The sequence below is a fragment of the Motacilla alba genome, chromosome 2 (genome assembly GCF_015832195.1).
Source record: "Motacilla alba alba isolate MOTALB_02 chromosome 2, Motacilla_alba_V1.0_pri, whole genome shotgun sequence".
Taxonomy (NCBI): Eukaryota; Metazoa; Chordata; class Aves; order Passeriformes; family Motacillidae; genus Motacilla; species Motacilla alba.
Window position 1 is genome coordinate 25,644,543 of NC_052017.1, and position 6,484 is coordinate 25,651,026.

The 6,484-nt window shown below is 41.8% G+C and overlaps 1 long non-coding RNA gene across 2 annotated transcripts; it reads left to right on the plus strand.

Annotated features, from left to right (window-relative positions):
• Positions 1-723: 723 nt before the first annotated feature.
• LOC119697526 lies at positions 724-5,963 on the plus strand. 2 transcript variants are annotated; one of them, XR_005255863.1, is made up of 3 exons: positions 724-852; positions 3,488-3,711; positions 4,008-5,963. It is a non-coding gene; the product is annotated as an uncharacterized LOC119697526 (long non-coding RNA). The 2 variants fall into 2 exon arrangements; XR_005255864.1 differs by having other exon boundaries at positions 753-1,027.
• Positions 5,964-6,484: the final 521 nt, after the last annotated feature.

The following is a 6,484-nucleotide window of genomic DNA, read 5'->3' on the forward strand; positions in this document are numbered from 1 at the left end:
AATTCTATTTTTTGAAGTCAAATACCTTTCACATTAATTCTTCCAACTCTTTTGCTCCTATTGGCATAGTCACTGTGCCTCTAATATAAGGTTATATTGTGTCTCCTTTGCAGCCAGTTTGAATAGGCCACTGCTTGGGCCTGAGTCAATACCAGCTTTCTCTGGTGGGGACTCTCCAAGCTGTTACATCATGCAATCATAAGTGGGCACTGGCTCCAGTCCTCAGCCCTGAGAAGGGGACACAGCAGGTGCCTCTGGCACCCTTCTGCACAACAGCAGCTCCTGGCACTCTTGAATCTCTAGGAAGGTTTCTTCAGACTGTTAATAGCTCACTGGCCTGCTTTGTCACACATGTTATATGATCCCACCCTGCTGCTGTGATGGAAGTGTCCTGCTTGATTTATCCACCAGTATCTTGCAGCAGCAAGAGGGAAAGCCTGAAGTAAACAAAGATTCAGAAGCAGAAGTCTCTCCCTGGGGTATTTAGTCCAAGAAGAAGGAAGTTGTTGTCTACTGCCAAACATTTATTCCCTGTGACTCCTTGCTAAGAAGGGATCCTTGTTTTTCATTTCCTTAGCTATGGCTGTGAACAAAGAGCAGACTCTCTCTCTTAGTCCTCAAGAATACGGTGCTTTCAGGCTGTGTTTGTCAAGAGTGTCCCAAAGCTTTGAATTCTCCAGTGCCCAGCCCATCTCGGGGTACTTTCTCAGGAAACCAGACACTGTTTTTTCTCAGCTGTCATCTCTGGAGCTGGGTCTCATGTCATGAACAGGAGTATCTGCTGCCTGTAAAAGGACTGGGAAATTACAGGTGCTCTGGGTGTTTGAATCACCTTGGATTTTCATCATGGAGGTGAGGCAGATCTATTTCCAGGGGCTGTCATGCATATAGGCCTTTCTTAATGAGAATTTATGAGGCCAGTGAGGGACAGAGGGGAGAGAGTCTCCCTTAAAACAGCATGGAAGTCAGATACCACACACGGGGATAAGCCCCAGAACCTTGGCAGAGCTGTGGACTTGGTGAAGAGGTAAGCCATTTGTTTGGATAGAAAGAGACTGAGGATAACACTACTGAGTTGGAAAGAGTATGTATCTTTTTTACAGGTATTGGCTTTCCTTGACCTTTATTTATTAAAAAAAAAATTAACTTCTCTCTGTTTCAATTAATCAATGAGTTGGTTCTAGTTTGGTTTTTCTTTCCTTCTTACATAGATTTCAGCTATTCCAAAGAGTTCCAAAAATTAACCTTTCTGCCTTTACTGATTAACTTTGCTTTTCAAATATATCTTTTCTCTGTCTCTGTGTCAGTTTCAGAGTACCCCTCCTAGCCCAAAAGACTACATTTTCTCCCTTTGATATTGATACTGTCATGGTCCAGAGCTACCACATCCTCTTTGATGTTGTATAAGAAACTATCTAGAAGCCTTCAGAGGTCCAATGCTATTATTATATGTGGCCTACAAAACACTGGCCAGGTTTCCACAGCTTTGGAAACTGGATTATCTGTGTACTTGACAATTGAATCTTTCTGTAGTGTATCTTTCTGTCTTTTACAATGAAAGCTAGATTCCTTGTCCACTGAGCGGTATCCTTGGTGAAAAAGAATATATGGACATCCTAGGGTTAAGAGAACCCATGTACTGGAAAAAATTTGCTCCTTTTCAGATGAGTGGTGCCCTGATGTGGGACTGTTTATTAGCACAGGTGCTGTAGCCCACAGCTGGGACTGTGCTGTCTCCACATGGATTGGTGGTGCTCTGCTGTCTCCCCAAGCTCTTTCCATTTGTCCCGTTTGCCGGGGCCGGGAGCTCAATTGCTGTGAGCACGCCCCATCTGCTCAGGGGCAGATAATGGCACAGATGATACCTGTGCATTACGTGAATCAAGGGGCTTCTGCTCTCCTTCTGGTCTCATTAGATAGTTTGCTCCAAGCTTCTACAGAGGAGATAGTTAATTAAGGGTAATTAATCTACCGTTGCAGTGCCCAGCACTCAAATGGAAACCAAACAGCAACCTATTTATCACTCCTTCAGACCTTTGTACTGAATCCAGTTAATATTGTTAAAGCTGTGGATTTAATTCAAAATAGGAATTTGAACTACCATGCTCAAGATTTTCTTAATATTAATAAGTGGTGCTCAAATTGGATAAATTCTAAAACTGTATGTCTGTTTTGTCTAAGTACACTGTACCATGCTGGCAAAGTTTTAAATTAGCTGAACTTAAAATCTAATTGAATTACACAATTCCCAACCTGTCTCAAATTTAAATGTAATTCACCCTTAAGACTAGCTGATCTGTAGTATCCAAATTTACTGAACTTATTTTACTGCAGTTTGAAACTCATCAGGTAAGAAAAGCAGATTTTATCCTAAACAGTCTATTCTTTCTGTGGAATATAAATTTTATACTATGTATCTAAATCTGCAAGCAATCTGAACTTGAAAAAATAGTACATCCATGTTCTGATGTGTACATAGATGCCTACGTAGCTAGCATGTACTTGGCTTACAAGAGTATTGTTCTTCATCTTAAGAACATCTTAAAACTGTCCTCCTCTGTAAAGACAAAAATGAGATCTGCTAGCTTCAATTTACCTGGGGAGCTGGGGTGATCATGGCCACTTTGCTAGACTTAAACACCATTGCTGTTTAAATCAGGCTTCTGTTTGCATCTGATAGTCTCCTTAAATCTATGTGTAGAAATAAAACCATGGACACATCTTATGTCCTCAAGAGGAAGATGAATCTTCTGGTAATGTGCTTCATACAATTATGTTTTATGATCCTATTACCTTATGAGTGGTACACTACATAAGCTCAGCACCTTTGAAAATAACATAATATATACTATTGACAGATGACAAGAGACAAAAGATTTGTCAGCATAGATCTGTAAGAAGTATAGGATGAAAAGTAAAAGAGGAATCTGTCAGTGGGGTAATTGGTTGAATCTCTAAAACACGAATCCCATTTTAAAGCCTGCTGGATGATGCTTGCTTGGCACTGCAAGACCATCTGAGACATAACTATCCAGGACTGATTTTGATCTTATTGGCAAACTCTGCCTTAGCATCCTGCAGATCATTTTAATTCATGTGTCATTTGTGGCTTTCATGGATTTTCACACAGGAAATGGAGCCACTTGGTTCCCCTTGGTTTAATTTTTTTTTTATGTCCTCCAAATGTCCTTGCAGTCACTGCAAGTCTTGTGCAGCTGAGAAGGGCAGTTTCACAGTAGGATGTGAGGTTAACCAGCCTGGGGAACTGGACTGTCCACCCCCAAATCACAGCTCACAGGACCAGTCTGGGTAGGAGCTGTTCTGCAGCTCTTACCAGGGTACTGCCACTGCTGCTGCCATCCGTGTGCCTTGTACACTTTTCCTTTTTAAAGATATCCCTTCCCTCTTTAAAACTATGTCCTCTGGGATATGTGTCAATGAAATCAACCAGTTTTATTTCAGGTGGTTTATATCTCTTAAATTCCAGCTTTAAGAAGTCCACTTATCAGTTGGTGGCACCAAGGTACTCTGTGTGTGTGCAAGGAGCTCTTGTATCAACGTGGAAGGGCCCTTCTCAGGAGCTGTGAGTCTATTGCTGTGAGTATGATGTGATAACACAGCCTCAGACTGCAGCAAGACAAATCCTGGTGGCCTGAGAGAAGCAATCTTCACAGGGAGAGCAGTCAAGACTGGAATAGACGTCCACATATGGTGGGTGATGTTTGCTTCTGTTGGTGCATTCCGTTACAATGTAAAATAAGAATGGTGATTTAAACAAAACAAACAAAAAAAATTATATATATATATCTCCTTGGTGCTGAATTACATGGTGTAACTTAGAATAATGCATATGTGCTGCAACATGGCCTGTTGCAAAGCCTCCCTGGGGATCTTTCTGCATACTGCTTTGGGAGACATCCTTAAAGCAACACCCAAATATCAGCATCAGGTGTGAATGGGCGCTACTCTCTACCAGCAAAAGCTGACTTTTTTTTTTTTTTTTGTAGCAGGGGCACCTAAGATGAAAACTCTCTTCCACCTCTCTGTCATGTTTATGGACTGCTGCATGGATAACTGACTGCTTCTGCTTGGCGAGGGTGATGCTAACATAAAGCCTTTTGCGGTATTACACTGCGCCACAAGGTGGCACTGGAAGATTGCTATAATCCAGCGTAATTAACACCATCACCCCGCAGTCTCTGACAGAGAAAGCACGAATTTTTGTATTAAACGATGTAAACCGAGGGAACTGGCAATTTTTTCTTTCTTCTGATTTTTGGATTCACTGAAATTTTTTTTAGTGAAGTTTTTTCAAGAGTGAAAGGGAAATGTGTCGGTGTGCAGTGTAGCTATTGCAAAAGCACAACAGACTAACTAGACAAACTGACATCCCTTTGTTTTTCAACATGTATTCGTTAATACTGGCGTTCCTAACAGCTGTGTCTGTTTTTGTAGCGAATTGTTCATACCTCAGCAGCAACTGCAATGCAAAAGTGGGATTTTAATTTCCTCTGTAATTTCTTTGGTAAGTTGTCTGAAGCTTTCTCTTCCCTTACAAAGCTGAAAATCTATTTCAGGTTTTCCTTAAAGGTGAAAATTCTCCCAAAGTTTGTCTGCTTCTAATAGATTTCACAGTAGTCTAATCCAAAATATCTCACTTGGTTTTAATACCAGATGTAGGCTTGGGTAAACAAAACCAGTCAATTACCGTATTGCTATTACAGGTGAAATATGACACGTTTTTGCATGGCTTTGCAAAGTATATAGCTCCTTCCCATATTGTCACATTTCTTTCTGATCAAAGCTGTTTTGTACTTTAATGAAGTAACAAGATGTTGCTCACTTGGGTGGGCCATTGTCTGACTGAAGACTGTCTTTTACACCTATGACTAAAAGAATGCCCTCAAGCTAACAAAGAAAATAAAACATGTTGGTACCTTTCTAGTCCTAAGTACTACAGCTAAAATGTACAATCTTGATCATGAAATGTGAACAGCCTTCAATAGTTTAAAAAATATTCCTTTCTGGTCTTAAGACCTGACCACATGAAATAATTTACTTGATCGGGGACTTGGAAAAAATTTGTCTTTAAAAATTCTTGTTGCTGCAAGACATATCCAAAGGAGACTTCTCACAAAAGCTCAACTCCACCTCGTTCAAAGGAAGTCTCAATACTTTGATTTATCTGATGAAGAACAGAGTGGTCATCCAAATTTACAGGTCTAAAACACAAAAGACAAAGTTTTTATGAATAGTTTCCTGATAGCTCATTTTGTCTTATAGGTAAAATGACATTAAGTTATTCATTATGAAAGGTAAAAAATCCCCCTCAGGTTTTGCTACTCAGTGATCTAGAGGCAAAATCAGTGTGGTTGGTAATCTACAAAACCACCATGAAGCAAAAGCAATGTGAAAGGGTTCAGAGCTCTACAAAACACACTGAACACTCACTCAGAAACTGGTTTCTTTCTAGCTACAGCCAGTGGCAGCTGTATTTGACATGAAGGGTCCTGTGTCTGAGCTCAGGCTCTTCTATCTGAGATCATTAATCCTTTTATCAGGTGCTTTCTTAAAAGAGAATAAGGTTCCTTTTGGACACAGCCATTCCAGTAATTTACCACCTGTACTTCCCTTCCTGAGGTCAACAGAGCTTTTTACTGCAGCGTGTAAAAGCTGTAGCCCCAGCCTGGCTCTGTGAGCAGGTGAGTGTAGAGCAGCAGACCCAGCACTCGCTGCCTGTCAGCCTGGCACCAGTGTGCCTGCCACAAACCCCAAGAGGTAGAAGAGTGGGTGGAAAGAGCTGCCCCCAGAGCCTTCAGTGTGACGGCTCCAGCAGTAAGAAGAACCCGACTGGGCGTGCAGCCTGATGTCCTGCCCTGCCTGGCTGCAGCTGCAGCCACTCCATAGAGTGACAAGTAAATTCTGGCTTCAGGACAGCACTGCTGTTGGGTGTATGAAGTCAATACAGGATGAAGGAGAAAAAAAGAGGCAGAGGGAAAGATACTAAAGAGATCTGCCTTCAGTGAACTTAACACTGCATCAGAGATTTTATTCCTGCTTACAATGCAGTGAATGGAAAATAGTTGATTGCTGCTTCACAAGGTGTGGCTTCACAGTGTTGTTTTGGCACATACGATGTAGAGCCAGGATGTCCTAGCCTGGCAGGCTTTTGGGGGGAAATTTTGCCATTCTTCCCCATTGTCTGTCGAGTGTCCTTCTGCTCTGAATGCTCAAGGTTTATTTAGCTCTCTGACTCAACCCTTGAAAAGCAAACTGCTCCCAGGAGCCAAGGGCAGCTGCTTAAGACCGTGCCCTGGGCTGCAAGCATTCCTCCTTCCTTCAGCTCAGCCAGCAGCCCAAAAAGCCTTCAGAGACTTCCCTGCCCTCTTCCTCACCATCACTGAAAGGAAGAGAACTGGCTTTGCAGACTGTCCCTTACATCAGTTTCTTCTTCAAGACATTTTAACTCTCATATTTTAGCTCT